At 38.6% G+C, this 12,121-nt stretch overlaps 1 non-coding gene across 1 annotated transcript; it reads right to left on the reverse strand.

Moving 5' to 3' along the window:
- Positions 1 to 11,198: 11,198 nt before the first annotated feature.
- Trnai-aau lies at positions 11,199 to 11,272 on the reverse strand. Its single transcript has one exon. It is a non-coding gene; the product is annotated as a tRNA-Ile (tRNA).
- Between the last annotated feature and the right edge of the window lie 849 nt (positions 11,273 to 12,121).

The raw sequence follows: 12,121 nt of genomic DNA on the forward strand, positions 1-12,121 counted from the left end.
AAGAACATTAACTACTCCAATGTTTAGAAGAAATCTACGTAAAGTAGAAGTAAGAAAGAGAAGAAGAATGAGGTAGATTAATCCGTGTTTATTCTACAACGGCGCAAGTTTTGGTAAGCAAACATGAGAATAGAAATTGCTTGATTTGGTTACTTTGTATATATTTGGCGTAGAAAATTAAAGCTGAGTAAATTATTGCCAGCGAGATAAGAAAGAAAGAAATTCTTGTCTTCTTATATTTTTGTCTTGATCAGATAAAAGTGAAGATTTCTAAATGACATGTGAAAATCCTCTGAGTTCCTGTAAACGAGCACCGAAAAAACAAACTTTTGTTTCCTCGTTGATAAGAATTATCAATAAATGAAGAAATATTACCGAAGTGGAATAAAATACAGAAACCAATAAAGCAAAATCAGGTATTCTTGTACAGTAGCTAGTTGGTTTAGCTGTGGTTACAGTATTGTAATTGGTGGAGGTGCAATGGCCCAGTGGTTAGGGCAGCGGACTCGCGGTCATAGGATCGCGGTTTCGATTCCCAGACCGGGCGTTGTGAGTGTTTATTGAGCGAAAACACCTAAAAGCTCCACGGGGCTCCGGCAGGGGGTGGTGGTGATCCCTGCTGTACTCTTCCACCACAACTTTCTCTCACTCTTACTTCCTGTTTCTGTTGTACCTGTATTTCAAAGGGCCGGCCTTGTCACTCTCTGTGTCAAGCTGAATATCCCCGAGAACTACGTTAAGGGTGCACGTGTCTGTGGAGTGCTCAGCCACTTACACGTTAATTTCACGAGCAGGCTGTTCCGTTGATTCGGATCAACCGGAAACCTCATCCATTGTAATTATTTAGCCCTTGGTCAATCCTGACCGAACTAACCTGAGGCCTAAGACGTTCTAGTCATGGTCGTGACCATCTCGTCTTTTTTTTATATTGATTTATTTATCTATTTATTTATTTATTTTTAGTAAATAATCTTAAAGTCTGACTGAAGGCGTGTAGTCTAGTGGTTAGAGCGTTGGATTCAAGATCATAAATTCGTGGGCTCGATTCAAGGACTAGGCGACGCATTGCGTCCTTAAGCAAGGCATTTCATTTTACGTTGTTGCAGTCTACTTAGCTGAAAATTAACACCTATTTCATTATTACCTACAAGGGGCTAAACATAGAGGGGACAGACTAGGACAGACATAGGTATTAAGTCGATTATATCGACCCAGTGCATAACTGGTACTTAATTTATCGACCCCGAAAGAATGAAAGATAAAGTCGACCTCGGCGGAATTTGAACCCAGAACATAACGGCAGACGAAATACCTATTTCTTTATTACCCACAAGGGGCTAAACACAGAGGGGACAAACTAGGACAGACAAACGGATTAAGTCGATTATATCGACCCCAGTGCGTAACTGGTACTTATTTAATCGACCCCGAAAGGATGAAAGGCAAAGTCGACCTCGGCGGAATTTGAACTCACAACGTAACGCAGACGAAATACCGCTATGCATTTCGCCCGGCGTGCTAACGTTTCTGCCAGCTCGCCACTGAAAATTAATTACCAGCCGTTCAGCTATTATCTTTGATGTTGTGTTAGGTCAAGTGTGGGAGGGACGGGAAGGTTTCTATGTCTAGCTGTGACTACATAGAAATAATTAGTGGCTGTGTGGTAAGTAGCTTGCTAACCAACCACATGATTCCGGGTTCAGTCCCACTGCGTGGCATCTTGGGCAAGTGTCTTCTGCTATAGCCCCGGGCCGACCAATGCCTTGTGAGTGGATTTGGTAGACGGAAACTGAAAGAAGCCTGTCGTATATATGTATATATTTATATATGTGTGTGTGTTTGTGTGTCTGTGTTTGTCCTAGCATTGCTTGACAACCGATGCTGGTGTGTTTACGTCCCCGTAACTTAGCGGTTCGGCAAAAAGAGACCGATAGCATAAGTACTGGGCTTACAAAGAATAAGTCCCGGGGTCGATTTGCTCGACTAAAGGCGGTGCTCCAGCATGGCCGCAGTCAAATGACTGAAACAAGTAAAAGAAAAAAAAAAGAAAAAAATATGCTACCGAGTCATCCTTGCTTGCGAGTAACAGTTATTTACTTTATTAAATGATGCTCCACCGTTTGCCCTCACATTTCTTTGAAATCGATATCCAGCATTGGATCAAGCTAACGAATATTGTGGACGAAATGTATATGGATTTCATCAACCTTTGTTTATGACTGATATTTAGTTTAACAAGCTAAGGTTGATGAACGAAATAGTCGGGTCTCAATTTGTGACCACCTTCAAACCTGTGACAGGTCAAGACGATTGGGGGTGGTGACAGATGCAGTAGATGACCAAGGTGTCTTACTTATCCCATCTTGCTCTCTGCACTCCGTAATGCGTTGGTGTCGCTGCCTCCTCCTACAACGGACCACGAAGGTCTCTTCTGCAGAGTCAACCAGTCTTCAAATACATCGGTAGCTAAGCCCTAATATGTTAATTAACCCAATGCTGGGACCCTGATAGGTGCTACTATTCAGGGAACTCAGAGTGTAACTGAGAACGACAGTGACCAAGAAGTGGTTCCACACTTCTCAAAACCCTGAAACTCCCGAATCAGGGCACCCCTATCAGATGCTGCGTGTGTGTGTGTACGCGCGCCACACACACACACATACATAATATATATATATATATATATATATATATTATATTATATATATAATATATATATATATACATACATACATACATACATACATAATATATATATATATATACATTTTTTTTTTCTTCTTTTTACCTTTGTGAGTTACAAAATATTGTTATCTGTGGAGTTATATCTGTAGTGAAAAGAATTAGCTTTCTTTGGTTGTTATTTCTAAATTTTCGGTATGTGGTGAAGCAACTTGTTGCTAAACCCTTGGCTGGGTGCTTTTACCCCATCCACCATATCCTCCTGATATTGTAGCATTATAATTATATATAAAAAAAAAACTTTTTGTAAAGGTTTCTACCGATAATGGTTCTTTTTCCATACCGAAGCTACTTGGTAAAATTTATTAATTATTAAATTAATAATTCTTTACCCTATATCTGTAATAATGTGTGTGTGTGTGTGTGTGTGTGTGTGTGTGTGTATTAGGTTGTCCGGAAAGTTCTGACTGTTTTTTTTTAATATTCAAAATGGAATATAATTGACCTTTCAATAAATTTTATTCAATGAAATAATTTCCATTATTCAATGACCTTTGCCCATATTTCAGGGAAATTAAATATTCTCTCAGCATAAAACTTGACTGGTTGTAAAGAAAAAAAATTTATCTAGATACATTTTGACTCCATTTTATCGTTAAATGTTTTTCCTTGCAATTAGTACTGTAGAGACAAAAACAAGTGGTAGTCGGATGCTACAATATCAGGAGGATATGGTGGATGGGGTAAAAGCACCCAGCCAAGTTCATGTAACATTGTTCGGGTAGCCAAAGACACATGTGGTTGGGCATCGTCTTGTTGGTGCACCACTCCTTTCGTATTGGTAATCTTCGGCCTAAATTCTTTGATTTTGGTTCAAATTAGACAGCTGACGTCAGTACACATCAGAATAAGTGCTCTGGTTTTGTGGAGAAGCTCATAATAAATAATGCTTTTATGATTCCACCAAACACGAAGCATAGATTTTTTTTTGGCATGGATATTCATCCTAGGTTGCTGTTTGGAGGTATCCTTACGCAAACTCCAAGATTTTTTCGCAATACGTTTCCGTACACTATCCATTTTTCATCTCCAGTCACAAATTGTTTAAAAAAAGGCATACTTCCATTCCGTTTCAAAAGTATATCACAAACGGAATACTGGTCCAAGCAATTCTTTTCTGAGAGTTTGTGGGCGGCCCATACATTATAGCAAGAAATTTATCCTAGCTTCACTAGGTGTTCATGAGCCGTACTTGTAGAAAGTTCCAACTCCTCTGCAAGTTCTCTAGTCATGATATTTGAGCTTTCCTCGATATTTGCCTTCAAACATCTTCATTCAATATTGAAGGTCTTCCACTGCGACTGTCGTCTTCGACGCTAAACTCCCCAGCTTTAAAATTTGCAAACCACCTTCGAACAGTTGGTTCACCTACAGCATCATGACCGAAAACTTCACAAATGTTTTTTGCAAGTCTTTGCGGTATTTTCTCCATCGTTAAAAAAGAAAAGCATTACAACGCGAATATGAAATTTTTGGTTATCCATTTCAAATGTCAATAGTGGGTAACCGGAATGAACGATAAATCTATTTTTAGTCAGGAACAAAGAAGAGATGTACTACCACTTCAAGTAACGCGAAAATTTCAACTGTGTTACATCTCAGTTGTGTTCAATGAAGAGTTAAAAGATTTAGCTTTAAGACGCTCAGAACTTTCCGGACAACCCAATATATATATATATATATATATATGTACACTTGGCGGCGAGCTGGTAGAAACGTTAGCACGCCGGGCGAAATTCGTAGCAGTATTTCGTCTGTCGTTACGTTCCGAGTTCAAATTCCGCCGAGGTCGACTTTGCCTTTCATCCTTTCGGGGTCGATAAATTAAGTACCAGTTACGCACTGGGGTCGATGTAATCGGCTTAATCCCTTTGCCTGTCCTTGTTTGTCCCCTCTATGTTTAGCCCGTTGTGGGTAGTAAAGAAATATATATATATGTACACTTACACAAACACACACACACACACACACACACAACACACTCACACATATATTTCAAGGATTTAATAAAAACATAACAAATGGAAAATCTAACAAAACATATTCCTCATCAGTCAACGTCCAAGAGATCATAATAGTTTCGCGCCAGTATCGTTGAGAATATCCCTTCTTCGAGACGCCAATTGCAGAAAGCCACTGGGATAAACGAACGGACAGGGAAATGACGAGTGAGAGAGAGAGAGAGAGAGAGAGAGAGAGAAAGTGAAAGAGAAAACACAAATAACAGAAGTGATGTGAGAGAGTAGATTCAGTAAATATGAATTTTATATGTATATTTTACAATATACATCCACAAGCGCACACACATATGCATGTGTATGTATTGTACACACACATACATATATCTATATATATATATATATATATATAATATATGCATATATATATATATATATATATAATATATATATATATATATATATATATATATATATATATATATATAGTTATCCATCCAAACAGAAAACACAGAAAAAAACACACCAACGCGAGGACGTGGAACAATTAAAGTATTATTGACGCTCAGGAAGAAGGGAAGGAGGGTTTAACGTTTCGAGCGGGGCTCTTCGTCGGAAACAACGGAGAAGGAAAGATCCCGAGAAGGGAAGACAGAGGAAAAATTTTTTTTGCTGGTGGTGCTCAGAGATCACATATATATATATATATATATATATATATATATATATATATATATATATATATATATATATATATATATATATATATATATATAAATTCAGGGTGAATACTTGATAAGTGTAAGCACCTGTATATGCCAGCTAGTAGCAGAGGTGAGAGGGTATATGCATCAAATGAAATAAAAAACAGAACACAAAGGATGTCGCGGTACACGTGTTTCAAGCTTTATACAACAACCTATTCTTACATCAATGTGTAATCGACATAACAGATGGTTTAAAGCTCCCTTCAGCCGCATGCAGTTGCTATACCAAAGAATTACATCACATTATGAAATTATGAAAAATCCGAAAATGTACATTTGGTATTATCTATAATGGTGGGTATATTGAGTTTCACTGAGAAAGTATGTTTGTAAATCTTCGAGGGGGTGGTGGTGACCCCTGTTGTACTCTTTCGCCCCAACTTTCTCTCACTCTTTCTTCCTGTTTCTTGAGTAACGCTGCGATGGACTGGCATCCCGTCCAGCTGGAAAGGTACACATATGTCATAGAAACCGGGAAACTGGGCCCATGAGCCTGGCTAGGCTTGAAAAGGGCGCATAACTAAAACTTATATATATAAGTAGTTCCATGTCGAGTTTTCTTCGTGATAAAGTCGCATTCGAGAGAGCGAGGTTTACGTTTACATTTAAAATGATACCAAAAGCAAATTATATTTTATTTCAGTTCCAACTTCAGCAGCAATATCTTTAAGCTTCTTCTTGTTCAGAACTTTTACCGGTCCAGTTAATTAAAGACATTTATCACTCCTGCGCCCGCACTTTTCTTGATAGTCTATTCATTTAGTCTATTCTTTTTACAGACAACGCTTTTCAAAGACGTGAAGAAATTATTGCCATCGTATCGTTTATTTATTTTAACTTTTAATTGTTGGTATTGATTAATTTTTACTATTTAGTACGAAAATAAACATAGAAAACAATTCTTGGTCTAAGAATAAATCTATTTTGTGAATGTCAGCTAAAACGGACTATTAATGAACTTAAATTGGCATATTTATTCTTTAAATCTAAGAATAACTCTATTCTAAAACAGTAATAGTATTTTCATTAAATTTGAATAGAAAATTATACCTTTTGCACCTAAAGTTGGACATAAAAGCCAGTATCTAAACGGTGATTTTTTTTTTCACTAAAATAATATACTTTCAAAACTTTGGAGACTTGGAAAATGTTTAGCTTGTGCAATGCTATTCCAAAAAAAAAACGCTATAAAAACATCTAAGTGGAACTGAAACTAGTATTGCATCGGAAACGCTCAAAATCTGGAACTGTCCTTACTTCTTGCACCTTTTAAGTTTATTTACTGTTTTCAATGTCACATACCTTTTGCTTAAGAAATTTGTTTCCCAACCACATGGTTCCGGGTTCAGTCCCACTGCATGGCACCTTGGGCAAGTGTCTTCTACTATACCCTCGGGCTACCCAAAGCCTTGTAAGTGGATTTAGTAGACGGAAACTGAAAGAATCCCGTCGTATATATGTGACCTCGTGTGTACCGTTGGCGATTTTTTTCCCTCTGTCTTCCCTTCTCTGGATCTTTCCTTCTCCTATGTTTCCGACGAAGAGCTCCGCTCGAAACGTTAAACCCTCCTTCTTTCCTGAGCGTCCAATAATACTATATTTGTTCCACGTCCTCGCGTTGTTGTGTTTTTTTTGTGCTTTCTTGTTTGGATTAACTTTATGCATTATATATCTATGTGTGTGTGTCTTTGTCTGTGTTTTCCCCCCATCCCCGCTTGGCAACTGGTGTTGATGTATTTACGTCCCCGTAACTTACCGCTTGGGTAAAAGTGACCGATAGAATAAGCATCAAGCTTAAAAAATAAGTCCTGGGGCCGATTCATCCAACTAAAATTTCGAAGGCGGTGCCCCAGCATGGCCACAGTCTAATGACTGACACAGGTAAAACATAAAAGATACTAAACAAATTTTCACGCAATTTTCAGTATTAGATTCGACTCATTATGATCTTTTAAAAAGCTTAAACATACTAATTTTTTCTAAAATAACAGAGATATGTTGACTTAATCTCATTCATAGGCGCAGGAGTGGCTGTGTGGTAAGTAACTTGCTTACGAACCACATGATTCCGGGTTCAGTCCCACTGCGTGACACCTTGGGAAAGTGTCTTCTACTATAGCCTCGGGCCGACCAAAGCCTTGTGAGTGGATTTGGTAGACGGAAACTGAAAGAAGCCAGACGTATATATGTATATATATATATATTATATATATATATATATATATATATATATATATATATATATGTATATATATGTGTGTGTGTATGTGGTGTGTGTATGTGTTTGTGTCTGTGTTGTCTCCCCAACATCGATTGACAATCGATGCTGGTTTGTTTACGTCCCCGTAACTTAGTGGTTCGGCAAAAGAGACCAATAGAATAAGTACTAGGCTTACAAAGAATAAGTCCTGGGGTCGATTTGCTTGACTAAAGGTGGTGCTCCAGCATGGCCACAGTCAAATGACTGAAACAAGTAAAAAGAGAATATTTGACTATCTTTCGCACCAGATTTTACTTAGATAATAGAAGCAGATTGTTTCACTGAGAACTTTCCAATAAGCTCATCTGTACTAAATGTTTTCTACAAATAACAGATATTATGATTTATTGACCAATTTGATCACATTTTACCTCATAAGTTTGTCTGTACAACACCGATTTTGAGATTTATAGAATTCGATTATTCTCATCGGTATCTTTTATTTAAGTTTAACTAAAGCAACAAATGATAAAGAAATAAGGAAATTGCTGTTCGGTGGTTGTATCTGTTCGTTAATCCACCTTTTTGAATTTCTATTACATTTCAAAATGTAGCGAAGCACTGGTCCTTTTCAATGAACTTAACCGTATTTGATTTGGTCAAGAACTGAATTGCCAAAACGCGGATTGTAAGACTCTCTTTTTACTCTTTTCTTTTACTTGTTTCAGTCATTTGACTGCGGCCATGCTGGAGCACCGCCTTTAGTCGAGCAAATCGACCCCAGGACTTATTCTTTGTAAGCCCAGTACTTATTCTATCGGTCTCTTTTGCCGAACCGCTAAGTTACGGGGACGTAAACACACCAGAATCGGTTGTCAAACAATGCTAGGGGGAAAAACACAGACACACAAACATATACACACACACTTATATATATATATACATATATACGACAGGCTTCTTTCAGTTTCCGTCTACCAAATCCACTCACAAGGCATTGGTCGGCCCGGGGCTATAGCAGAAGACACTTGCCCAAGATGCCACGCAGTGGGACTGAACCCGGAACCATGTGGTTGGTTAGCAAGCTACTTACCAAACATTAGTTGATTGGATGGTAAAAGACAATTATTGATAAGTTTTTAATGAGAATGGAACCAACAAAACTAGTCGGTCCCATTCTCATTTCTATAAGTAGATTTATGTTTCTTAACCTTGATAGATTGGATAATAAGAATAAGGTATCGTTGAAAAATTTTAATGAGACGAAACTAGTCAGAAATTACCTTCGCGCAGGAGTGGCTGTGTGGTAAGTAGCTTGCTTACCAACCACATGGTTCCGGGTTCAGTCCCACTGCGTGGCATCTTGGGCAAGTGTCTCCTGCTATAGCCCCGGGCCGACCAATGCCTTGTGAGTGGATTTGGTAGACGGAAACTGAAAGAAGCCTGTCGTATATATATATATATATGTATGTGTGTGTGTTTGTGTGTCTGTGTTTGTCCCCCTAGCATTGCTTGACAACCGATGCTGGTGTGTTTACGTCCCCGTCACTTAGCGGTTCGGCAAAAGAGACCGATAGAATAAGTACTGGGCTTACAAAGAATAAGTCCCGGGGTCGATTGCTCGACTAAAGGCGGTGCTCCAGCATGGCCGCAGTCAAATGACTGAAACAAGTAAAAGAAAGAAAGAGATACACAAATAATATATACTCACTCAAATATATAAATACATTTTACACAAATACACACACACACACACACACAAACATTCACATTTCTCCCTTTTACACGCACACAAATATACACACACAGCGTTGAAACGCTGCTTGATTTTTGTTTCACCTTTGACTTTTCACCGGCCCACCTCCATCGGTGGATCATCCTTTCCTTTCTCATTCATATGCTGTGACAGAGAAATACACAAGAATATTATAATAGTAGATTATTATAGTAGAAGATTCCAACCTTTCTCAAATAGAACAGTCAAGAGTGCTGTTTGCATTTTAATGAATAACATTTTGTGACCTTCTTTTTAAGAAGCACTCCGTCGGTTTCGACGACGAGGGTTCCGGTTGATCCGATCAACGGAACAGCCTGCTCGTGAAATTAACGTGTAAGTGGCTGAGCACTCCACAGACACGTGTACCCTTAACGTAGTTCTCGGGGATATTCAGCGTGACACAGAGAGTGACAAGGCCGGCCCTTTGAAATACAGGTACAACAGAAACAGGAAGTAAGAGTGAGAGAAAGTTGTGGTGAAAGAGTACAGCAGGGATCACCACCACCCCCTGCCGGAGCCTCGTGGAGCTTTAGGTGTTTTCGCTCAATAAACACTCACAACGCCCGGTCTGGGAATCGAAATTGTGACCTTCACCCATTTAAGAAGGAGAGATGAGTAAATCCTCCTGATTTATTTAATAACCATGATACTTTATCCATCCGATCCTTATCACAAACTTCGGAGAAAACCCTCGTTCTCTTTTCACAACAAGATTAGATAAATAGGGATATATACATTGGTTTTAGATTGGTTTTACATGAAGACTATTCCAGAGGGTGTACGAACTGTGATGATAGAGTAATAACGGAATTTGTGAGGGAAACCAAAAATCTATATATATAAAACTGTAGTTGTGTGAGTGTCTGTCCCCTTCGATTTAGATTCCTAACTCCTCCCACATTTTGCGGTCCAGTTTAACCAAATTCGGGTATCTTATAGTCGTGATTAATATCAAGCCCGTCTGGCTATTAGCGCGCGTCTACGATGAGTCTACGATTTTTAAAATAATTTAACATCATTTTTTATTCCATTTTAATGCATAATTTTTCGTGTGTCGATGGCGGCGGAGTTGGCGTCCACGCTCAAACACCTGCACCTGTGTTTGCTTCTCCCCCTTCTTCCCTCCCTCGTGAAGCTGTGGGGAAGGGAGTGTAAGGAAGTCAACGTCGTAATGCGTTGTCAAGGAGACCAACGTTCTTTTAGAACAACGACTTCATGGCTTGAAGACACCAAAACAGAAATGGCTAAGAAAGCCCGAATTGGCATCTATAAAGGAAGTAACTCTCTAAAAATGCTTATATAGTTATTTCCCTTACAAACCCGAGCAACGCCGGGCAATACATTCAAAAATATCACCAACTTTGACGAATTAAAATGCTTTGTTCCATATAAAGGCAGCTGCATCAAACTCTCGCATGCACCCAATGTTAATAGCTAAAAAGCATTTGTGAAGTAAAATTATGTAGCAACACCAAATGGCGGTGCCCCAGCATGGCCACAGTTCGTTAGCTGAAACTTGATGAAATAAAATTAAACAAATAAATAAAATAAAATAAAATTTTATGCGTAGATTTAAAAAGCAATATATTAAAAAAATCGACATGGCCAGTAAGGGGTTCGAACCGGCGGTGCCCCAGCATGGCCACAACTCGTTAGCTGAAACTAGATGAAATAATATTAAATAAATAAATAAAATAAAATAAAATAAAATTCTATGCATAGATTTAAAAAGCAAAATAATAAAAAATTCGTCTTGGCCAGTATGGGGCTCGAACCCACGACATTCGCGTTATTAGCACGACGCTCTAACCAACTGAGCTAACCGGCCGCCTGAGTGCAGGAGCTCTAATTTAACGTTATATAGTATATTAGTGTTTCTTAGTGTTAATTTATGTATGTCTGTGCGCGTGTGTCTATATCAGTGTGCGTGCGTGCGTGAGTGCATGCGTATGTGTTCATGTGTGTGTACCTACGAGCAAACGAACGTGTATGTGTATTTGTGTGCTGTAGTTTCATGAGGTTGTTTATGTGTGACGCCTACGCAATATCTTTTGTGTGATTGTTATGAAGGGAAAGACAAGGCGGTCTATCTGTATATGATGTGTGTACGTTTGATAATATATATTCGTACAGTATTATTCGTTTATAGGGGCGCTTTCTCGTGTGTGTTAATATTCCGTTATCTGTTTTTTTTTATTTTCTATTTGCTACGTGTCTGTATGTTTTGTATTTGTGTATATGCGAATGCGAGTATGTATGTGTTTGCATGCGTGAGTGTGTGTGTATGTATGTACGTGTGTGTGTGTATGTGTGTGTTAGTTTACATGCACGTATGTATCTATGCGTGTATCTTTTATCTTTTATTTGTTTCACTTTTGGACTGCGGCCATGTTGGAGCACCGTCTTAAAATGTTTTAGTCGAACGAATCGCCCTCAGCATTCATTTTAAAGCCTTGTACATATTCAACACTAGTTGTCTCACACACACACACACACATACATAAGGGTGAGCGGACAAACGAAAACACTCTGTGTGTGTGTGTGTGTGTGTGTGTGTGTGTGTGTGTGTGTGTAGAAAGAGGTGAGAGAATTGTTAACTGGGGCAAAATGGGTAACTTCTGATTTCTTGTTATTTTCTCCCAACTTGTTTGAAATTATTACACTCCAAGTGTTGCAT

The sequence above is a fragment of the Octopus sinensis genome, unplaced genomic scaffold (genome assembly GCF_006345805.1).
Source record: "Octopus sinensis unplaced genomic scaffold, ASM634580v1 Contig10289, whole genome shotgun sequence".
Lineage (NCBI taxonomy): Eukaryota > Metazoa > Mollusca > Cephalopoda > Octopoda > Octopodidae > Octopus > Octopus sinensis.